The following is a 25,191-nucleotide window of genomic DNA, read 5'->3' on the forward strand; positions in this document are numbered from 1 at the left end:
AGGCCTGTTGACACTGAATATAGTCACTCGCATACTGTATGCATGCACTGCTGATAGACTGTACATATCCATTCCTATATTCATGCATTCATGTATGATGATACATGTATATTCATTCATATATTCACTGTTGATAGACTATACGTATGTTATTAAAACCGGGAAAGCATCCGTGTCATTTTAGATTTTAGCGTTGGCTATTCAAAAGTAGCAGATATACAAGCTCACAGCGAGCTTGTACATCAGCTTTTTTTGAATATTTTTGAAAAATCTTGAAAGTGTGAGAACTACTGATTTAGAAGGCATTTGTAGAATGCTAATAGTTTAACTCATTCATTCAGAGACCCAGTGCAGATGTCTAGTGTGTCAAGCCTTGAATTTGAATGTTTATTGTTATTGGTTTGCTTCTTGACTCTTACCTGTACTTTTCTTGCTACACCCCCCCCCCCCCCCCCCCCCCGGTAACAATAAAGATTTATCTTATCTTATCTTTTATAACATACACATTGACGACTGCTACTACTTGATGACTGTGGGATTTCATCAGAATTTTAACCGCTGGAATCCAGAATCAACATCCTTATGATAATGCTGTTGGCGTGAGATGATTTAATACTGTGTTAACATGTAGCAGCGCAGCCTTCCCATGGCTAAATAAACACCACTCTGCCCAACGCAGCACCAGTCAACTGATACCTGACTTAACATTATACTTAGTTGCGTGCCAGTGTTGCTCACTGAAAATAGCAGATCTACAGTACACGCGTCGTGCTGCAGCGTGTACTGTAGATCGGCTAGTTGTAGATTGGCTAGTTTCGGTGTGCGACACCAGCAAGCAACTATAAGTATAACTCAGGCTTGACGAAGCGGCGCTTCCATCATCAGCAGCGAGCACATCCGCCTGCACTGTGTGCTATCTGTATTTACCCATAATACCACTGTGGTGCACAGGGAGGGGCTCTGTTAGTTTAGCCCAGCTGCATAAGCCCACACTCCAGATCTGTCCGGAGATCGAAGCTGTCATAGTCATATTTCCTATGGCCTACACACTAAAATCTGGAGAGTTAAAGCTGCAATCCAAAACTTTCATGTCCCAAAACACAGGATTCCAACCCGGGTCCCCTGTGCGAGCATTGGATTTGTTTCTGTTGAGCTATGTATCACGGAAAGCATGCTTGGGAAGGCGAGTTATTTCCATTTGAGTGTCTTACAATTTCTCTTGCCAACCAGAAGTGGTCCTACGCAACCACAAGATCTAAATGTCTCAATAAAGAGCAGGGAGACCACAGTTGTGTTAGTTACCGTATATATTGTATTAACATACATACTCTACCATACAGATTGGTATAGAATAAAACTTTATTCACAAAAAAGGTTATGGACTGCAGCTTTAACATAACACATTTTATATGGCGAGTGGACTACAACATGTATACAGTAGTAGGAAGATACTGTATTCTATCTGCTCTATGAAACTACTTTATTTAAACGTTCAATCTCAAAGGAAGCACCCCCCCCCCCCCCCCCACACACACACACACACACACACACACACACACACACACACACACACACACACACACACACACACACACACTGACTGTGTAACCGGCCTGTCCAAGTAAATGTGTGCAATTTACAGGTACAGTACATTATCAGTCATCACAGTAGCAGCGTCAGTAGCTACAGTACGTCACTGCAGATAACATCACTCTGTGTGACATGAGATTGGTAGTGATTGGGAGACAAGAGTCATGTTTCTTTCAGCTCTCCAATCCTTTAACCTTTGCCATCTGAATCAGGAGTCACATATGGTTCACACAAGAAATCCCATTCTGTTGATATCCTTGGCAGGCTCAGACTACATACGTAAATATAGGCCCTCGGGTAGCAACTTTCATGCATGGGATTTGTTCAAGGTTCAAGGTGTTTTTTGTCACATGCACGTACAATAAGTATCATTTTAGGCAGTGAAATTCTTCTACTTTGAACTTCCTTGGGCACTTGTGAGGCATCGTTATGGTTGATATTATTAAACTATTTATGCACATTGCACACGCATGCACAAGTGCATATATACAAGGATTCACATATTGTGCACACGCACGCACACGCACGCAAGCACGCACGCAAGCACGCACGCATACACACACACACACACACACACACACACACACACACACACAGACACACACGCATGCATGCACGCACACACACATACGTACGCACGCATACACACAGACACACACAGATAAGCACGCATACACACAGATGAGCTATGTACAGTATATGCAATGCATGGAGTTTCCACTCAGTGAAAAGGGCTAGCAGGCACTATATATTACTATGATTATCACAAGAAGACAGTCAGACTTTGCTTTCAGGGCTGTTTTTCCTTCGTGCTTGTCTCGATGAGCTCATCAATAGGCTTGATCTCTAAGGATTGATGAAACACGGCTAGGCAAGAGTTAGCATGCCCAGTGACAACCAAAAAGTGTTTTTTTTCCTTCCACATTCTGAGTTCTATTTAAATAACAAAAATAGTAATAATGTAAAAGTACATTTCAACCGGTATATGACAACTCCCTTCAACTAAAACCGTTTATCACCCATTTGTACCCCACCCTGTCACTTCACCTCTCTGTGACAGCCATTTCTACAGCTGGGCCACCTGTTTCATGCCTATAAAAATGTGCATAAAAAAGTGAACTACATCACCGCCCCTCACACCTGGAAAACTCTTCCTTTCTAAGAAAGGACGAGTTTTCACTTTTGCAACACAGATGCATCTCAAGACATTTGACATTTTTTGGCTTTATATTCAATTCTTGTTCCACTCCAATTGCATTCCATCTACAAACGACTCAATCACTTGTCAGTATGTCCTATTGTGTTGCAATCAACCGCATTTCAACATGTCGCCGGGCCAAATAGAAGCAAAGGTGAATGTAAACTAGGGGTGTCACGATTCACTTACCTCACGATTCGATTCAAAATCGATTCCTAGGGTGCCGATTCGATTAAAATTGCGATTCTGCGATTAATTGATATTCGATTCGATTCTGCGATTTATTGCGATTTTCTAGGGTGCCGATTCGATTAAAATTGCGATTCTGCGATTTATTGCGATTTTCTAGGGTGCCGATTCGATTAAAATTGCGATTCTGCGATTAATTGATATTCGATTCTGCGATTTATTGCGATTTTATAAAAAAAAAAAAAAAAAAATTATAAAAATTTTTAAAAAATCGATTTTAATATTTTGAATCGATTTTTAAAATCGTGGCATTAAGAATCGCGATTTATTCATGAATCGATTTTTTTTGACAGCCCTAATGTAAACACAGAGGAGTTTTGAATGAGGTGCATGAGGTCATAGATCAAATCAGAGAGACAGCTCCATTTCTAGGAAACCACTGGCACCGACTTATGAAGTATGCTGCACTCTGCGAATGAATTTACCACCAAGCTCACAGAGAAAAAGCCCTACACTTTACACTCCTGAGTGGTAATTTAACTCTGAAATGTACAAATGTCACCAAATAAGACTCACATTTGTATAAGGATAAATTAACACTGCAGACTTTAACTGTGTAGCAAAGGTTTGCTTCCATAATTAAGAATGAGCGGCGACGCGTTGACTCACACACTTGTCCAGTTTTGCACATCGGTCTCTGCAAGACTTCACTTAAAACTAATGTTCACGTGTCACAGTGCACTGTGTCACGGTGCACTTTTGTGTGTGTGTGTGTGAGCACATGCACGTGCATACGTGTTAAGCGGTTGCTTTCGTGCGTGTGCACATGCCTCTGTGCATCACTGTGCGTGGGCACTGAGTGAGGAACCCCTCTGACTCATAGTCCCCCCCCCTCCCTCACACAGACGGACCTTGTGAATGTTTGGCTATGCCAGCTGTGCGAGCTGTGGCCTGGGTGTGGGGTGTATACACTTCCTGCAACGGAATGCGTGGCGTGTATACACATCCCCATAAACAGAATATAGGGCGGAAGCACTGATCACCTTGATGAGCTTGACCATGTGACCCCCGGGCTCTGAAATGTTATGCTCTTCAGAGGGTCGCCGGGTGCAGCATTGATCTGCAGCCAGACAATGAGAACGTTTGCGTACGTGTGTGATAAAGAGCGAGAGTTTTTTTTCAATTGTATCTCTACTGTTTATGTCCCCGTGTCCTCGTACTGATGTGAATATAAATGATCCAAATATGTGTTTGTGTTTGTGTGCGCAGTCTGTGATGTGTCCACGTCTGTGATGTTGACCACAGTGCATTGTGCTGTGGACGACCAGAGAGACTCGAAGCTGACCATGTAAAACCGTGCGTTTTAATGTAACTCTTGAACAAATGGACCCTTTCGGGTACACTCTCAGATCGAGTTAAATTAACACACAGGATTTTACAGAGCAGGAGAGAGTGAGACGCATGAAGTTCTTGTGTCAAAAACATCTGTAGTTATACATAATTAAAAACAAAACCACCAGAATTAGATTTGAGTTGTGGGACAGACTAAAGCTGTCTGTACCGCTGCCAGCCTGTCTTGAGGAGAGAGTTCTACTCAGAGTTGAGCACAAACCCTCAGCGCCAGCGACAACTGTAAACAGTGAGCAAGTGAATTCAGCTCACCTGGCCTTACGAAAACTTCATACCACACAGATTAGACAACCAAGGCTTTTTAAAAACATTCACGATCCTGTTTTCACAGGGTGACAGTTTTACACTCAACCCCCGGGGATCTTAGAGGGAGTTGTGTCTTTAAAACACTCTGGGCTGCGTGTCTTTTGGAGCAATGCTTTTGAGAAAAAATGTGTTTGGAATGGCTAAGCCGTGTCCTGATGCAGACCTTTTGCATAGCTGCTAGCGTGTGGGTCACTGGGAGGCTAAAGGGAGGGGCAGCCAGCTGATTACTATATTTCAGAAGTGCAGCCCTCCCCTGCTCTGTGCCTGTACACGTGTGTCAAAGCGGTGCATGACTGGAGTGGAAATGCGCCCAAATCCAGCAAGCACTTCACTCGCCATTCCAGGTCTTTAAATCCCCAAAGGGCCAAGACGCCACTGTGAACTCCTTAAGCAAACATTCTGGAGCAAGGAGAAGGTGCAGGTGGTGTGAGACGAAGGCCTGGCAAACATGCCCGTTTGAACCGGAAACATTCACAGGGGTTACGGCTCACAGCTGTTTGAACCGGGGACGTTAGAGGAGCCCCGGCAAACAGAGGAGTGTTTGAAGCTCAAACAGTGTTGAAGGCAGAGCCACCATGGGGAATCTGACAGCGGGGCCTGACGGTCAGCCGCTGCTGCTGACCCTCCACTGTGCTGACAGGTTGAATAAGACGACACAATCAGCTCAGTCATCGAGGAAAAGGGCAGCCCACCCATCTTCAGAGATGAGCTGTGCTTAAAGGAGTAGTTCACCTAAAAAATAACTTATTTTCTATCAATTGCACACCCTATGAAGCCTTGAATTCATGGAGTTTTTTTTAGTTTTTGTCGAATTCCTAAGCCAATAATTTCATGACCTGCGGCGTCTCCAGTGGGAGACTCCTACTGGCCAATGAACTGGTCATCAAAATATTGGCTCAAGAACGCGACAAAAAATATAATGATCTCCATGAATTCAAGCCTTCATGGGGTGTGTAATTGATAGAAAATAAGTACTTTTTTGGGTGAAGGGAAGGATATATACAGCATACACAGTGAAATCCAGACCATACCAGTGGTCTGGCATGTTTACCCCATTGACTACAACTAACAGTATACTTGACATTACTGCTGGCCATTTTTATAAAGCATACCATGGTTTGTTTGATTTTAAAGGAAGCCATTGAATCCCGTTCATTGTTTGAAAAAAGTAATTTAACACAGCTGAGCTTTATTGTGCCTGTATTTTTGGTCAAAGTTATGTTATCGTAGCTTTTAAATGCATTTTAAGACCTGGACTGATATGAAAAGTCTAGCCGAACATTAAGAGAGGATTTTCCGTTGGGAACACTCTCGTCATAGATTTAACCATTTATTGCAACAAATTGAATACAATTGTACTTGGGGCTTATGGCACTGCTCTTAAAGGGATAGTTCACCCCCAAAAAATAGCTTTTTCTATCGATTAGTCACCCCATGGAGACTTGAATTCATGGGTATTTTTTTGTTTTTCTCGCATTCCTAAGCCTATAATTTGATGACCAGCGGACCGGTAGGCAGCGGTTCTTTGTGTCTCTTACCGAAATATGTCCATGAATTCAAGTCTCCATGGGGTGACTAATTGATAGAAAAAAGTCATTTTGGGGGTGAACTATCAAAGCGAGACACTGAATTTCATCTTGACCCATACAAGACACTGAACTACAAAGGCTGGGTGGTGAAGGCAAAGCATTGCCAGCAGCAGCATGTGTGGCAGCATTGATGTAGCAGAGATCAAGTGTAAGAGGGAGCCATAATTAACCCATTAAGACTTGGAAAGCATCTGTCATTTTAGATTTTAACCACCTTAACCATTATCTTATACTTTGGCTATTCAAAAATAGCAGATCTACAAGCTCGGCACTGGGTGCCGCGCTATAAGCTTGTATATCTGCTATTTTTGAAAAATCATGAAAATGTGTGCAAATCTTTGAATATATATATATATATATATATATATATTTAAAGCGAACATTTTAACTCAAATCTTTGCTTCTGGAGATTCTACAAATGTCTTCTAAATCCTAACAGTTTGTTTTTGTTGCTACATTAATATCGGTGGTTCTCAAACTTTTTCATGTCAAGGACCCCCAAAATGATATGCATTTGGCCACGGACCCCCATCTCAAAATATGTTGTTCCAGGGACCCCCCAGAAGCAAAGATTTGAGTTAAAAATGGTCCCGGTCTTAATGGGTTAAATGGACTGCCTTGCTGTGAGAATGGGCTGTGATTGGTGGGTAGAAATGTGTGGCTGTTTACAAACACTTATTCAGTTAGCAAGTTGACAGCTGATTACAGAGCACTTCCATGACCTGCATGAACTAAGACTATTTGATGAGTAGAGGCAGCAATGACTCAGGAGGTAGAGCGGCTGTTTGGGAATCAAAAGCCTCCCGGTTCGATCCCTCAAGTGTCCTTGAGCAAGACACTGAACCCCTAACTGCTCCTGATGAGCAGGGTGGTGCCTTGAGTTGCATGGTTTCCGCCAACGTCAATGTGTGAACGAGTGAATGTAAAGCACATTGTAAAGCATTTTGGATAAAGGCGTTATAGACAGTAAATGCACTGTTTACCACGATTCACAAATTACATTGAAACAGCAATGATTTTTACACCACACAATAGTGTTTTGCCAACATTGACTAAATTATTCAAGCTTGGTAAGGTTTTCATGACTAATGAGAAAATGTAAACAAACACACACACACACACACACACACACACACACACACACACACACACACACACACACACACACACACACACACACACACACACACACACACACACACACACACACACACACACACACAACATTTGCTTGTGAGCTTGTTGAAATGCAATTTTTGCTGAATATTTGCCTAATTTTGCCTAATGTTTGTCTATTTTTGCCAAATGGGTCTATTCTTGCCTATTATGACATGTACAGATGACATCCTACCTATGTTGAATACAATTATTGTAAGTCGCTTTGGATAAAAGCGTCTGCTAAATGACTGTAATGTGATGTAATGTACAGAATAGGGAGTAGGGATCGTAGGGTTCATATGAACCCTTCGATCCCTACTCTGAGGAGAACTTCAGCCAAAAATAGCAGACCTAGCTTGTAGATTTTCTGCAAAGAGATTTTGTGTGGAGATAGAAAAAGAGCAGACCAAGTACAGAGTGAAAGGTCAGGTTTACTAAGTATTGACGGTTTAAGTGGTTAAATGTAAGGGGATACACATTAGCATGAATCCAACATACACTGATGAGAGTGGTATCTATGAAATCTATGGAAAAGTTTAATCTGCAACACAATTTCATACAACATGTAGTAGAGTAAGGGGCCCTTGGCCTGGAAAACTTTGAAGACAACTGCATTATACTATTCATCAGTGGCACAGAGTGCCAGGCTCAATTAGTATAGAGGGGGATGGAAATTTAGGCTGATGTGACTGCTCACCACCATGGCAGCATCCGCACAGTTAGATGAGAGCCTCATCTTTCCATTCAGCTCATCAACTTACAATCAATAGCACAGTAAGCCACTTTCCTAATATATCCAAGTTTGTTTCTTCACATTAAAGGAATAATTAAATGAAGATGACAGTTTGAGTTCAGGAGTTAACCACTCAGTAGCCTTAAGCTATTTTATACTTCGTCATACAATGGAGGAGAAGCTGCGATGACCGAGCGATCCAGAGCAGAGCATGACGGCCGCCAGCTCCCGACACTACACCCCTACCCTGAGTCTCATCCTTCCCCAGGTACCTCACCTTCACCTGCACATTCCATCAACGTGTTCATAAATCATTTAACCTTCAGTTGAGGTGTGGTCTTTCACTAGTGAATGGAAAACTCAATCTAGGTAGGAAAATAATTATCTCTTTCTCTTCTGAAAAAACTTTGCCCCTTTTCTGAACCTTTTCAAAATGACATGTCTGTCAACACTTGAAATGAATGTGGTCATCTGCCCATGACACAGATTGCTGTGCCTTAAATGACAGTCATCACTAGTTCCAGACATAAGCTTTGATGTGCGGCCGCAGCACACTCTTTTCCACCCAGTTCTCATGGCTTTCCCTTTAAATAGAGCATGACATCAGACTCTGCGCAGGTCTGCCGGCTGCGGCCGAAAAACAAATGTGTCCAAACAATGCCACATCTGGAGCGAAACGCAGGAGAGAGTTGAGAGGGGAAGAGCAGGAATGTAGCGGAAAAGGAGAGGGATGAAAAAAAAGGGAAAGCAGCCAGCTGTTTAGGACCCGGGCCAAGGCGTCTGGGGATGTGCCTGAACTCTAATTTACTGGAGATTCCCCTCGCCGGCCCTCCCCCTGAGATTTGACGTCACTGAAGCATAAACAACCATATACAGTACACCCAGGCCCCGCTGCCTGTGGTGCCCTACTGCAGTGTTGTCAAGGCCTTTTGCCTCACAAAGTACCTGTACAAAATACAAAGCAACTCCTGAGTACAAGCAATACGACAATATTCGTCCACTAACAGCCAACTGTGATCCTACCAACCTCTGCATTACTATCTTGGTGGTAAACCTTGTCTTTAGCAGTTCGCCAATGTTGCCATCTCTTCTAGGTGATGGGGAAAACAAATGAACAGAGCTTAAATAATTTCAGAAAACATTGGGTTTCCTCAGATAGATGAGCTCCTCAGAAGCCCTCTTTGGCAGTCTGCTCTTGTTGTCACTGTCAGGAGCAATCAGAGCAGCTGGGTCTGGGTTCGCACACCAGAAGGAGAGCAAAGGACCAAGGGAATTATTGCAGGCCAATTTTCAGCTGTTGGACAGAGCGTCTAATAAACACATGACGGGTGATCCGACAGGGTTATTTGTCAGTAGATGCTGCATTATGCCCTTCTGCTGCGCCGACAGATACTTGGACTCTCCTGCAACTATGCGGAAACACTATTACAGCCACACATGCAGAATGCACATGTGTACACACAAACACGGCCAGGTTCATGGCCAGGTTCTCAGGCGTGCTGCATTGAAGGGACTTGGGAGGGGGGGGGGGGGGGGGGGGGTTGCTGGGAAGGTGTGACCTGACAAACAGAGACATGTGGCAGGATGGAAAATATGTTGAATGCGTCCCTTTAAGAAGAAGAAGATGAAGAAGAAGAGAGAGAGAGAGAGAGAGAGAGAGAGAGAGAGAGAGAGAGAGAGAGAGAGAGAGAGAGAGAGAGAGAGAGAGAGAGAGAGAGAGAGAGAGGAGGAGGTGAAAGGATGGAACCTGGGGGTCTCTCTTCCCTCCCGTACGTCATGTGTTTTACATTAGCAGAGTGCTGAGTGTGCTCAGCGCTCTCTGAGGTTAGCCTGCATTCTCCAAATCCTATTTACTACACATCACCTACAGGATTTCTCCAAACACAAGGCCAGAAAGCTCCCTGACTAGAGCATTATGTATACAGTACAGTATGTGAATGTTTAGGTGACTGAGTGAGTGAATGTCAGTGTCTGTGAAGGCGTCTGGTCTGACAGAATCTTTCTTCTGGCCAGCTTTGTGCTTACATTGTGAAATTGTCAAGTTTTCTCTGAGTCTGCGTAACTTAGCACTCACTCTACCCAGCAAACAATTTGTTTCAAGTAGCAACTGGAACAAATCTCCACAGTGAGTCAGACAGAATAATGAAAGCCACTCAGGGGGTATCATCATTTCTCCAATGGGATTATCCTTAACAAACACATTGCCCCTCCCCCCTTCCCCCCGTATGAGAGAGACACTTCTTAACTGTGCTCTCAGATGCCCTTAATGACATTTAAACCGGTACCTAACACACATTTCAGTTTAAGCCTTACTCCAGACTAGAGTAAGACATAAAGCCACTCTTCAACCGCAGGTACAGTGTTGTACAACCTGTCCCCACTCTGGCCTCGCACTGTAAGCTGGTCATCAACGGTAATCAACCCGCAAGTATTTCTTCTCCTCTCAAGTCCAGGTCATTGTGCAGCTCTCACTATTGGAGTGTAATGAAAGTCAGCTCAGCCCTGTCAACACCGGTGGGTCAGAGGTCATGACCCAATCACTCAGCCTGGGAATTAAAGGCTGAATAACCTCCGCCATGTTATGTAACCTTAGTAACTGGGCAGAACAGCGCATGCCAAGCTGATGTAGGGAAATAAACTGGGCTCATTACCGTGACTGTGACATTTGGCTATATACCACCGTAGTTCCCATTTAGACTCTTTTAGTGTCGCCTGGTAGTTCCAGCGTGTGGTCAGACACGTGTGATTTGTATCCGTTAGTGTTATTAATCATAGGAAGAGACGCTAAGTAATTCTCCTTATGTTGTAAGATCACTTCCTGGGGTTAACACCCCCTCCTCTCTCTCTCCTCTTACCATTCAGACTCACCACCCTCTCTGGGGGTGAAGTGATGTCATCCTGTCTGCACGCATCCTCGTCATAGAATCCGTGTTTATATATTGCACGGAAAGTTATGCTTTGAATGAGACTTGATTGTTGAAAATGTTGATGTTTCCATTCCCCCCCTTCCTTCTACCGTGTGTGTGTGTGTGTGTGTGCACGTGTGCGTGCGTGTGCGTGTGCGTGTGCGTGTGCGTGTGTGTGTGTGTGTGTGTGGCCTGTGGGGGGGGGTCTAAAGTTACATTAGCTGACAGTGGGAGAGGCAGTAGGTGGTAGCTGGGTCATGGTGTCACGGTGCTCTAATAAACAAAATGAGCCACCCGGGGAGGAAGTCAACAAGAGATGCTTTCCTCTGCCCGTCCCACAGGGCCCTCCTCCCAAAGGGCCCCAGCAACAGCAGCTACTGGCAAACATGTGGGTGACAAATGTGCCTATTCGAGCCAATGGCAGGGTCTAAATTATCACCCTAGACAAATAGAACTGAGGGAGAGGGAAGGGGGGGGGTATTGAAAGAGGGACAGAGAGAGACAGACAGAGAGACAGACAGACAGACAGACAGACAGAGAACAGGAATCTTGTACATTTAGTACGAAAGAACTGCACGGCAAGCAGAAATACACTGTAAAATCCAGTGTTAATTTAAAAATGGAAAATAAATTAACAGTCCGAATTTTGCTATGTGGTAAAAAATATATATCCTCAGACAGACAGACAGAGACAGACAGTAATGTGGCACCAAATAGCGTACGTCAGTGAGTTCAATATTCCTACAATTATGTTCATATGGGAAGTGCAGTAAAGTAAAATGAGCTGCCCTGAAGCCTCTCTGGTGGGCTGATTACAGCACACACACACTCTCACTCCCGGGCGGACTGCTGTAAAGTGGGGTTAACTGTTTTGATGACTCCCCATTGAGAAGATTGCAGCAGAAACACTGCTGCTGGGTGGATTGCAAGAAGCAGTTTTTTAGTTTTTTTTTTGCGTATGCGTTTTCTTTTTACTGAGGCTTTTATTGTTGCCCTTTGGGGCTTAATGACCAGACAGTGGTCCCATGATGCACTTCTGCCATTCCATTCTACGGTTAGTGTGAAGTAGAGCAAACTACTCGCCACAGTAAAAAGCCTTTGTTTGGGTCTGTTTCTGACACATAGTAAGTGAACCACATGAACCTTGGCGTCACTATTTTGGCCAATCTTTCAAAGATTTATTTTAAAGCTTTTCAGAAATAGCGAAAATAGACGATCTACAACAAGCTTGTCCCAATTTTGGGACGAGCGAATGCGCATCGCGCCGCGTTGTGAGCTTGTAGATGGGCTATTGTCGTTATTCGTCGTATGACGACATACATACTGCATTTAGGGCTTAAGTGGTTCAAATATACAGCATATTGTACGCACCCACTGCTTTCTATATTCTGAAAATTAGGAAGAAAGATCCTCTTTTTGTACCTGGCCTGCTGAATCCGTTATTCCATTTTCTGTCATTCTGTCTATTTTCTGTCATCTCTGACATACTGTCTATTCTCTGTCATCTCTGACATTCTGTCTATTCTCTGCCAGCAGGAGCACTACTTTTTTGTCTTTCCTCGATCAAAGCCTTCTTTCACTCATCTACTCCGGTTTCTTCTTTTGTCTTCGGCTCTTTTAGCTTTCTGACTGTCTTCCATCTCAAACTATTTTTCCTCTCTCTCTCTCTCTCTCTTTTCGCTCTCTCTCTCCTCCTCTTGAGCTCTGGAAAGTCCATTCGCGCGGTTCACAGTGACACAAGGACCGTCTCCTTCTTCCATGGCAGACCACGCTTGTGTTTTTTCAATTAAGCTAGGCTCCTGTACACTATTCAGAAGAACATTTGGGAAACCATAATTCTCATGGCCCGGCTGAAACTAATGGAAAGTCACTTAGAATTTTTCCGGGAGAAGTTTTTTGGAAACTTCCCCCGGACCCCCACCCCCACCCCACCCCCAGAAGCGCTTCAGAGTAGTGTGGGGAGAGAATAAAGCAATGGTGTATATGAGGATAGGAAAGGTGCTGATAAGTAGGGGTGAAGGCCTCACTGTCGGGGTGCCAGAGCTCTGATAGGGGAGACAGAGATGGGTTAAAGAGTACAGATGGATGTATCTCTCATCTGGGAATGTGGATGAAAGACTGTGAGTCGCGGGCCAGACCGGGGCTGCCCGCCTGGGGGGGAGAGAGGACAGATGCACTGAAATCACATCAAAGCTCTGTCACTGGCTGCAGATGAGTGCAGGCCTGCTGTCCTCTGTTGTATTTAGAGAGATGAGCCCAAATAGCTCCTAGCATCAACCTGCCCCAGCAGACAGCAATCAGCATTGTAAATAAACAGACACACACACACCCACATTTGCCCACGCCCACATCCACACCCACACTCACTCACGCACGCACGCACGCACACACGCACACAGGCAGGAACACGTGATGATATACACACACACGCACGCACGCACACACACACACACACACACACACACACACACACACACACACAGCAAGCACAACAAACTCAGTGACCTAGCAAATGGTAAAGTACAATAGTTGTGTTAAGTGAAAATGATGATCACACCCAACTTTTCATTAGGATAGCATAGCTTAGCCAAGCATAGAACAGCAAATGCATGCAATGCTAGCAGCCAGGTCCAGCTCACCATAGCATTATATAGGTCAACAGTAAATTTAAAGATGCAGCTAAACTTTACTGAAAGAGGGGGGGGAGTTTTCTCATGGAATATCTCATCCCAGCCAGTGATTGTCGTCTTTCGGATACCCTGCCTGGTGTGACCAGAAGAAGACATTCATCAGCCTTATAGCATAAACCTTTCAATGAGCACTGACTTCGTTTGCATTCTCATTATAAACAGTGGAGAAAGCAGGCAAACACACACACCTACATGTGCTCAGACAAACGCGCGCTAGCACACACACACAAATGCATGCAGCAAGTACACATGTGTATAGGTTTCTACACAGACACACCAAATACACATGCCCGTGTGTTTATACACGCCAAGACACATGCACATGCATTTGCACGCACACATATACACTCATGCGCGCGCGCACACGCACACACACACACACACACACACACACACACACACAGCAACCACATTTGCAACACTACACTACACTAAAGGTAAATATTACACTAGAAGTTTTAAGTTCAAAGCACAGCCTCTGTTATTTGCAGTCATATGAGAACTCAGTTTAACATGACTATCTGAAAACAAACACAAAAAGCCATCTGTCATTATCACCAAACTGTCAAAAAACTAAGTTACACAGAAAACACATAGTTATCACTAAATACACTTAGTACAACAGTAATGTGTGTGTGTGTGTGTGTGTGTGTGTGTGTGTGTGTGTGTGTGTGTGTGTGTGTGTGTGTGTGTGTGTGTGTGTGTGTGTGTGTGTGTGTGTGTGTGTGTGTGTGTGTGCGTGCGCGTGCGTGTGTGTGTTTAAAGTGGGAGGAGGGTGTTATGGGACTGCCCCCCCCCCCCCCCCTCGGTGACACCCCCCCATGCCTATCAATCAAAAGGCAGACGGCAAAGAATATACACACAGAGTAGGGTGCGAGAGAGAGAGAGAGAGCGAGAGAGAGCGCGCGCGAGAGAGAGAGAGAGAGAGAGAGAGAGAGAGAGAGAGAGAGAGAGAGAGAGAGAGAGAGAGAGAGAGAGAGAGAGAGAGAGAGATCAACAGGCAGCAAGAGCAGTAAGACAGTTGGAGACAGCAGCAGCGGTCTTTAAATCTTACCTCAGTGAGAGCAGTGTGCTGGAGTCCACAGAAGGAAAAACCTCATGACTGTAGCAATCTCTCTGTCTGTCTGTCTGTCTGCCTCTGGGTCCGTCTGTTTTCTTTTCCCCCTCCTCAAGCGGCAGAGAGAGAGCCCCGCTCCGACACACGGGGCAGCGCAGCACAGCGGCGGCTCAGCGACACTTTACAGGCAGAGAACGCAGTGGAGCAGTGCAGCCCCCGTGCCCGTCCACTCACACTCTGCCTAGTGCCTTCTGAGGATGGAAAAAGAAGTCTTCATTACCAGCTGCAGACCACGCCTCCGCCCCTCCAGTCTCCCTCCCTCCCTCCCCCTCCCCCGCTTCCCCTCCACGCTCCCAGCCAGTAGCACGCTCCAGGGCCCGTCCCAGCCAAGAGAGGGGGAGCAGACAGCCAAAGAAAACCTCCCGTCCCACTGCCTGCCTGCCAGTGCAGTGCAGTGCACAGAGTGAGAGAGAGAGAGAGAGAGAGGGGGGGGGGGGGAGGGGGGGGAGAGAGAGTCATAGAAGGAAAGGGAAAGAGAAGGAGGGGGGATGCAAATACGAAGAATGGAGTAAATAAAATGAAGAAGGAAAAACATCAGGGAGAGAATTGAAATTGAACAAGGTTTGGAAGAAGCGGGTGAGGGGGCTGTGAGTTCTCTTATGAGAGAGAATAGAGGTAGACAGGAGGGAAAACAGGGAGAGAGAAAACGACAGAGAGAAATAAGACAGATATGACAGTTTAAGTGAAAAACCTTCAGAGGAAAAGTGTAAGAAGAAGATGTTTTTTTGTTTTGTTTTTGTCTTTATAGCCAGAGGCTGTTGGGGTTTCTAATTAAGGCTTACTGTGGAAACCTCACATCAAAAAGTCTTCTCAAGAAAGGGGCCTGGATGTCTGTAGCATACCGTACATAAGTTGGTGTGCGCACACAGCAAACTCTCAAGTGTAAAAATGGACCCCTTATGGATCCTCGCAACCAACCAACAACGAGGATGACACTGTTTTTGTCTGCCTTGAGAACGTTCCTTGAAAGTTCCCTTCTCCTTCTCCTTCCTGTCTTTTCTCGTGCCAAGGCAAAACTCTCTCCCCATCAGACATCAAAATGGGCCTAAAAGCGCTGGCTGTTTACTGTCTGTAATTATGAGGGGCTGGGTACACTCAACCCAGGCAGCCCTGCGCCCTGCCCCCAGTGCCACCACACACAGACCTAACTGCCAAGTCTGCCAGCCAAACCAGAGCATGGCACAGACAGAGGGGGTATAAAGTAAAAGTAAAGAAAGGGGATTTTGACTTTAAGTCTCAGTCATATAGTTAAGAAGAACAAAGAACTAAACTGACAAAGTGGGGGAGTTCATAGCCCCTTTCAACTTGGCGTCAGTTTTTTCAGCATGTCATTATAGACAAAACATAGTCAAACATTTTCAAAAGATAAATGTTTTTTTTTTTAAATAATTTTGATGTTAAAAGACAATAGCTAAAATAATCTACAAGCTCACAATGCATCGCTATTCATCGTACGACAAAGTATACAGTATAGGGCTTAATTGCTCAAAAAACCTCAGGCAGAATAATTAGTGATGGGCCAGAATAGTTTTTCTAGAAAGAAAGAAATTGGGGCCAATCTTTCAAGCTTGGTGAAGAGATTGCTTCAAGTCCTGAAATAAAGTGAGCTCATTCGCCTTTCGGTTGGTTCTAAAGTTGTTGCTAACAGTAGGCCTCGCTCCAGTTCATGGCGTAGCAGCCAGGGCTTGATTCCTATTGAAATCAGAAAAGACGAATGACGACAACACATGCATCCACCACTCACGCATATGGTGTCTCGTGTTTGAAGCACCCCTCGTAGAAAAAGAGGGCGATGACTTTAAATAAGCTCTTTAAGGGGCAACCCTTTCCTTGATTGCAAGGAGGATAACAGAGGTGTGGAAAAACACCAAACCTTTCAAATGATAAAAAAGAAAGGGGGAAAACTGGAGAGAGAAGTACAAATGGTTTGGGGCGGGGAAGGGGGGGTTGGGGGGGTCGGGGGGATCAAGATGACAAATTACTGCAACTGGAGTGGGAGAGAGAGATGAAAGTGTCTAGTAAAAACAAAAAAGAGTAAATGGTGATGAAAAGAGAGTAAATTAGTTGGGAACTCAAGATGAGGTAAAGAGGGATTAGAGAGCTCTCTGAGGACCTTCCACAAAAGATATTAACACTGTATAGAGACCCCGTCTATGGCATAGTGGTGTCAAACAGCTCCACAAAACAGCATTTTAAAGTCAAGGCCTGCCTTCATGGTAGGTTGTGAAAGCCAAGGTCTATGTTCAGGCTTTGGCTAAAAGACAGTTGAGGCAGATTATTGAGCAGATGATGGAGAGGCGGAGAGAGACGAGCTCATTTCAGAGCACTTTATTGCAAAGAAACAGTAATGCAGCACTCCAAAGCAAGAGACCCACTTTGGCTTTTTATGTCTTTAGTCAAGGGGGGCTTCGCAGACAGATACACGCCTAATCCAACATCTAAAGGCCTGTGTTTGTTTACAGTCTGCGAGGGGATCCAACATCGTCACCGTAATGAGGATGGTAAATAAGCAAAAACAGTGACGAGCGGCTGGATAATAAGGAAAATGAGAGCAATAATGAGGGGTTGTCCCTTTTACGGGCTTGGTGAAAAGCTCCACGGCTGTGCCACAGCATCTCAAAAAGTGATTCAAGGATTAAGGTAGGATTAACTCAAAGGAGTCACAGTTCTATCTGGCCACTAGGGGCAGAGTTGAACTGTAATGTGCATGTAGGTCATTTTGGGTTGAGGCAGAGTTTGGCAGTAACTCTTTTTCACAACTTAAGCCTCCTCCCTGAATGCCTTTCTGACTCAGTAGGGAGGACGAACCTTACACCTCTTAATTTCATGACAGAGGTTACCTGAATTGCTCGTTGTGATCTTTTAGTTTATAAGGCCTACGGTTAGGGGGCCCTTATTGTCAGGAGTAATTCATCCCGCCTTTATTTTAAGCATCTGTTGCATCGACTGAAGCACGGGTTACATACTTAGAACAGTCCTATAAAAAGGGGAAAGGAAGGAAAATAACATAGAAACCATTAAACTGTCATTTATTCCTGTTTAACCATCCCTGTTACTGTGCATTGAATTAGGCCCAAAGTCCCACACTATTAACATTGTGTATAGTGCATGTATGTATCGTGAGAATGTTGCAGGCTGCCTGATATGATTGTACAGTGTTTGTGGCACAAAAGGCAAGCTGCAAACAAATCCCTGATTGCGTTATGGAAACAAACGTTAATGACACACTGATTAAAAGGGCAACATTAAATATCAGATTTAACGGTTTTTATGACTGACAATTCATCCCGCATTTATTTTACGCATCTGTTGCATCGACTGAAGCACGGGTTACATACTTAGAACAGTCCGATGAAAAGGGGAAAGGAAGGAAAATAACATAGAAACCATTAAACTGTCATTTATTCCTGTTTAACCATCCCTGTTACTGTGCATTGGATTAGGCCCAAAGTCCCACACTATTAACATTGTGTATAGTGCATGTATGTATCCTGAGCATGTTGCAGACTGCCTGCCTATATGATTGTACAGTGTTTGTGGCACAAAAGGCAAGCTTCAAACAAATCCCTGATTGCGTTATGAAAACAAACGTTAATGACACACTGATTAAAAGGGCAACATTAAATATCAGATTTAACAGTTTTTATGACTGACAATGTAAACACATGTCTTTAAAAAAACACACAAAAAGTGTGTACACACAGCCGAGCAGCCAGAGAGAGAGAGCAACATTATCATCACATGGGAACTGAAGGGATCAACACAGGCTGCCTCTGTGATTGGGTTTCAAAGGCCATGGTAGAAAAGTCTGCTTTTCTCAGCCACACACTTGGCTAAGCGCCAGGCTGACTCGAGACTAGGGAGTTATTGTATTATACTGCAGAATGATATTCCATAGACCTAATAATTAAAACAATAATAAAGGGTGAAATCACACATCTGTGCTTTAGCAGACTGGCCTTGATGACTAGCATAGCAAACAGGGCTTAATGTTTACAGAGTTTAACAGAGGCAACTGGCCTTTGGATGGCGGGTCGGAATCAGATTAGACTCCGGGAATGAATTTAAGGTTGTTGTGAAATTGAAAATTTCATTCCTAATGATGTGAATTCGAAGCAGAGCTGAGACAGATGGAAATAGAGGGGGGCCTTCTGTGTCCTTAACACAGAAAACCTTTGTGATGTGTATCAAAGTGAGTGAGTAAAAAGTAAGAATTCTCAACGTTTCCAGGCTGAATATGAAGATTGTTTCAATCCAGCCCTGGGGCCTGTTCATATAAGGACACCAATGGCTTGTATTATACTAGTATAAACAAGCACATGAAGCTCATACAGGAGATTTAAGAAAAGAGGTTTTGTACTTTACCATGAAACTCACATCCGCATTTTCCCAACGGTCTAAAGGTATCTAAATGGTCTCTCTCTTTCTGTGACAGAAAAGAAAAACTCTTATAAAAAAACAATGCTAAACATAATAAAGTATATTAATGACCTCTAGCTGTTCTAGCTTTCCCCTAGTGAGTAACCCCTAGGTCAAACTGCTAATTAAACTGGCAATGGACAGGACATACATCCTTTATAGACTTGGTGTGCAGTTATTGCTGGTTACATTTCCAGAATCCTAAATATATCCATGAGAAATGTTCCTGAACCTCAACCTGTCCCTTTTCTACAAAGTGGCTTCAGTTTACTTCTGAAAGAAAAAAGAAAAAGAAAAGAAAGCCACGTACAAAACTAATTTGTCTTGAAAAAAACAGATTGATGACTCAGTGTAGCCATGGCAGACTGACAGGGAATTCAAGTTACCGTATTGTGATTACAATAGATGTGTTCGGAATTTCTTGCACTCATCAATATGGACCGACCACAGTATTGCCTCTTGACCAAAACCTGATGGCAGAATTTCCGTCCATGCCAAATGAATGTTCATTTGGTTCAGTTCAATCACTTTTGTTCAACCACGGTGACATTCTAACCGTTACATGTGCTGACGTCTAATTCCTGACTGGGACTTCGTAGTGAAAGTGTTTCGTCTGTCATCTAAGTGGTAAGATGATATTGGCAAACAGTTTCTAGGGGAGGGATGGTCCAAGTCTCCACAGGTCACGTGGTTACTGGCACGCCCCAGGGCCACAATGACAGGCCTCCCACCACCATCACCACCAGTCCTACTGTACCTCCCAATTAACTGTGCTGAGGGTGAATATACTGTATAGGAAGGCCATTTTGCATGACTCACTGACTGCTGATCACCTGATGTCCCCCCAAAAAAACTGATAACTATAATGCCCTGCCAAGCCAAAGTTCAGTGACGTTTTTGGACACACCCACTTATTTGTGTATCCCAAAGGTCAAATTAGCCTTCGTGATTTTGGGGGATGAACAATTACCTCAAGAACAGATGTACATTTATTGTAATATCACTTATATGCCGATATCTCATTTGGCTGACCAGCTGAATCACTTTTTAACCCTTTTTCCCCATTCCCCCGTAGTTACTGCACTTTAGCTTGGCAGGGCAGTATATTAAGAACATACAGTACAGCAGGGGTAGGCAACCTTAGGCACGGGTGCCAACATTGACACAGGCGAGGGTGATCAGTGGCACACTGGCATAAGTGTGAGAGAGAGGATTTTGCAAATCTGTATGCAAATTACATCCTGCATATAATTCTATTCAAACTCTGAACCTCTATCTGGGGAGGGAGTCTGGGAGATAGGTGGGTTATTGCTCTGAATCAAATGATCATTACACCCTGATGTGAAAGAGAATATTTCAAAAGAAGAAGAAGAAGAAAAAATATTGTTGTTATACATATGGACAATCAAAATATGTTGGAAATATATTTTTATGTGGTGACATAATTAAACTTAAAGGACGACTTCACCCATTTTCAACCTATCTTCATATAATTGGTCCTAACTAATGCTCATGATAAAATTGTAAAAAAAAAACTGCTTTGTCTGTGTCTCAGATTAGGGCTGTGGACAGTTCAGAAACCCTACCAGTGACATCCATTTTTGTCTCCGCCAGGCCGTAAGGCATGGCGAGAGAGTATGTTTTACCCTCCGTCCGTGTGTCCGTCCGTCCGTCCGTCCGTGTGTCCGTGTGTTACCAGCTAATCTCCGGCACCGTTGGCCCGGTCGCTGCGCAACTTTGCACACACACTCCCTGGATGCCAAGTCAGAACCTCTGCCTCAAATTTTTCACATGGGCCTGTTATAGCGCCACCAGGAGGCCGATTTGTGCAAAACCCATTTTTTCACATTATTCCTACAGTTTTTAACCAAACGTCATGCAAATCGGTACACAGTATCTCTATAGTCATGTGATCAACCCTGATCTGTCCGATTTCCCATATTCCATCCTTATTGGTTAAGGTTGCCATCCAAAGTTTTCAGGATTGGTCCGTTTTGAACAAACTGCCTCAAACCATGAACGCAGCGTGCGATTTCCGTGAAATTTCACACGCACATTCCCACTAGGCCGAGGAAGAAATGCCACCCTTTTCACATTGGCCTGTTATAGCGCCACCAGCAGGTCTAATTTAGCAAAACACATTTTTGGAACAAAATGCTTCAAATCATGAATGCAGTGTCCGATTGCCGTGAACGACCTAAGAATAAATGGCACCCTTTTCACATTGGCCTATTGTAGCGCCACCAGGAGGCCACAATAGCCTACCCGACCTGGCGGAGACCTGTGCTCCGAGGAGCACTTTTTCTAGTTTCAGGTTTCTTTTTTCTTTTTTCTTAACACGAGAACGATGGCTTCCATTATAGCATGCTAACTTTCCAGGAATAGAATGCCTAGAGTTTCTATTAGCTTGGATTCACCATTGATGATGTCACTGGAAGGCAGGTTTCTGAACTGTCCACAGCCCACCAATGAGACACAGAGTGCATAGACAAAAATGGTACCATTTTATCATGAGCATTAGTGAGGACCTATTATATGACGATATGGTTAAAATGGGTGAAGTGGTCCTTTAATGTTGGTTTGGCACACTGACTATCAAGAAAAGAAAAACATGGCACTTCATGTCAAAAAGGTTGCCGACCCCTTGCAGTACAGTATTTTACAAGCTGTGCAAGGATTGTTTAGCAGTAAATGCAGCTTTTATCTATGTAAGAGACGTGTGCATTGTGCTTGACATGTGTGCAACCCCTGCATGTGTACATAGAACACTTGTGCACCTCAGACACAAAGGGGTTCCAGGAAGGTGAAAAGTGCAGAACACAAGCCAGACATCCTCACAGGTGAAGGTGGCTAACCAGTGAGTCTCACACTTCTATCTCTTCCCTCCCACTATTGGCTGTTGGGGCGCTGGAGCTGCCGGGAGTCAGTGGCCCAGACACAGCCCTGGGAATTTCACACCTAAGACGGCCATGACCGGGCGACGGGCACAGCCCATCGCACCCTGGTGTGCCATTTCTGACCCAGCAGGCCCGACAGCGGTGAACAGATGCTCTCCCCCAGGGCAAACACTGGGCAACCCCGCCGCTGTGGACTTAGCAGCTTGGCGATGTGTACTCGCCCCGCCATGCTGACTAGGAGTGAGGATGTTCCCAGGGAGACGGGGTCTGAGGTGGGTTGGTGGGTGGGGGTGGGGGTGGGGGGTAAGGTGGAGGTGGGGGTGGGGGGTTAGGTGGAGGTGGGGGTGGGGGGTTAGGTGGAGGTGGGGATTGAGGGAGAACAAAGAAGAGAGATCCACAGAGTGGAACAGCATGCTCACCTGAGGTGCTAAAGATGCACTCACGGCTTACAGTAAGTCAAAAAGCCACCGCATCAGACGGTCCTTTTGTGTACACCATGCCTCCGATGAAGTCAGCCAGGCAACAAAGGCACAGGGTGATTCAGACAGAGATTCCTGTTTATGGAACTGCACCATAATCCAAGACACCGGACAAATCCAGCCCATGTGCTAATCATGTTAGACAGTGAAAACAAGTTAATCACTATGCTGTGTCCTTTGCTGTGTCTGGCTCAGACTAAAGCATGGTTAATTGAGGGGTTTCTTGACTTGCAGACTTAAAAATGTCGCCTGGCTCCTAGAACACAATGACAAGGTGATCTGCAAGCCATAAAGATATGTAAATATTTCCTCTTCGGTTTTCCCTTCTGTACAGGTTTTATTACAGCTCATGCTGTCAGATTGCAGAGCGTATGGATGGAGACGGACAGAGGCGGATAGAATCCCCATTGAGCTGTCTTATGGCCTGCGACCCCCGCAGTAAAACAAACAAGAGTGATGCCTGGACCTCATCGGCACAAATAGGCCTTTCAATGCCCACCCCCACTTTTGTCCCATCAATAGTACACTCTCATGGAGACCAAAGCCACCACCACCAGCCTCCACACTGCTCCCTCCGAGCACACAGAGAGGTGAATGGTGTCTACTGTACAAGTTACCACTCCCTTCTCTGTGGGGTAAAACACATTCTGACAGCCCTGTATTTATGGCTGGCTACAAGTCACATTGGCATGAATCATAAGAAAGACCAAACTCATCTAGTCGGATTTTCATATGCCGAATGTTGGTCACCGCTGTGTGTCTCTGCGTGTGTGGCCTCTGTGTGTGTGTGTGTGTGTGTGTGTGTGTGTGTGTGTGTGTGTGTGTGTGTGTGTGTGAGAGAGCATGCCTGTATAAGGCTGAACGATGTGCATGCACACATGTGTGTATGTGTGCATGTGCTCTCCAAGTATATAAGATCACAAAGATTAACTTCTGCCACATTACTGGAATATATAGGTCATATCCTGCCTCAGCCAAAAATAAATCCCCTGTAAACAAATCCCATATTCCAAACTAAACACGCGAACCGTCATAAGCCGATCGTTTGAAACGTGCGTAAAAAAACAGACAAGAGTTCTTCAGAAGACTATGACCATAGTTTATAAAAAGTGTCGCTCCCTCACATGCGCATGCGTGCGCGCGCACACACATACACACACACTGCTCATCACCCCATGGGACCTTGTCCCCAACAGTAGTGTCTCAGTTGGTGTGTGGCAACAATGGGAGCAGGGCTAAGCTCGAGCAGGCCTCTCTGGTCCTTCTCCACATAAACCTTTAATATAAGGCCTCCTCAGCAGCAGTCGGCCATCTAAAGGCCCTGTACCCTGTAATTGACCTTAAAAATACTTTCCGTGGAGGTCGGCAGCCATGTCATTGGCCTTCCGCCCAAGCAGCGGCCGCGTCGCCCCAGCCCAGAGGAGCCTGGGAAGGCCTCGCAGGGTATATTTAGTGGCCCTATCCTTTGAATGGGGCGAGAGATGCAGATAATGCCAGTCTCTGTATAAAACCACTCCTGCCGCCCTTCAGTGGCCCTCTCTGCAGGCACGTTTCCCCGTCCCGTGGGGAGCTTCGTGCAGGGGTCAGAGGTCGGCCACATGCAAGCCAGGTGCACATGCAAACAGGACGTGCCCACCAGAATCCACCCCTCATCCATTAACCATTTAAGCTCTATATACTGTACTTTGCACAACAAATAGTGAAAATAGCCGATCTGCAAGCTTATAACATGCATGCATTGCATGCCATGCATTGTGAGCTTCTGCATTTTTTTATTTTTATTTTTATTGTAAAAGTCTTTACAAATGTTTGAAAACATTTGAACGTTTTTTTAATTTAAAATTTTGTATGTTTTTGCACAATTTTGCCTATAATGACATGCCTGCATGCACGAACAGGGGACAGCCCCTCCCCCCCGAACCCACCCCTCCTCCATTAAGGAGGGGCATGTAAACTTTCACCTCACCTTGCAAACAGTGCAGCAACCATACCTAACATTCTTGCAGGGATGCTGTAAGTCAAGGGGCATCTCAGGTACAGTAATTTATGGGACCTTTTCATGAAAGATCATTGTTTGCGATATATCAAAGCCACTGCCTGTCTAGTAAATCTTTAGACTTGAGAACTATAAACTCGGAGTTGACAAGAAGAAGAAGAAAAAGAAGATCCCTCCCTCAGTGCCCAGCCAATAAAGAAACTGCATCACATGAGAGTTTCTGCATCCACGCCTTGTTTCATGATGTGATGCTGATGACAGTGGAGTTCAGCCTCACTGGACATACAGTGCAATTTCAGTGAAGACAAGTGCACGTTTTATTTGATGTGAGTGTCTTTTATGACCTCTTCTCATAGTTCAGGTAGGTCAGGTTCAGGTTCCACATGTTTTTTTGTGTGTGCTATTTTAGATGTTTTAGTACATTGTAAATTGTATTGTAATGTATTTATTATTGATTAAATGTTTCTGTATGTCTCTGCTATACCCCCTCCCCCCCAACACTTGGCACTCATAC

General features: G+C 44.6%; 1 protein-coding gene across 4 annotated transcripts in view; it reads right to left on the bottom strand.

Annotated features, from left to right (window-relative positions):
- The window catches only part of znf469 (zinc finger protein 469), a 177,030-nt gene that overhangs the window by 37,116 nt on the left and 114,723 nt on the right, over positions 1–25,191 (bottom strand). For 2 of the 4 annotated variants that reach the window (XM_084060353.1, XM_084060352.1), the window contains one exon: positions 14,824–15,077. The exons of the other annotated variants lie outside the window; for them this stretch is intronic. The gene's annotated coding sequence lies outside the window, so the exon portion shown is untranslated. The remainder of the gene's footprint in view (positions 1–14,823; positions 15,078–25,191) is intronic. 4 annotated transcript variants of the gene reach the window in all.

Source organism: Gymnoscopelus microlampas (assembly GCF_963454915.1).
Source record: "Gymnoscopelus microlampas genome assembly, chromosome: 6".
Classification (NCBI taxonomy): Eukaryota; Metazoa; Chordata; class Actinopteri; order Myctophiformes; family Myctophidae; genus Gymnoscopelus; species Gymnoscopelus microlampas.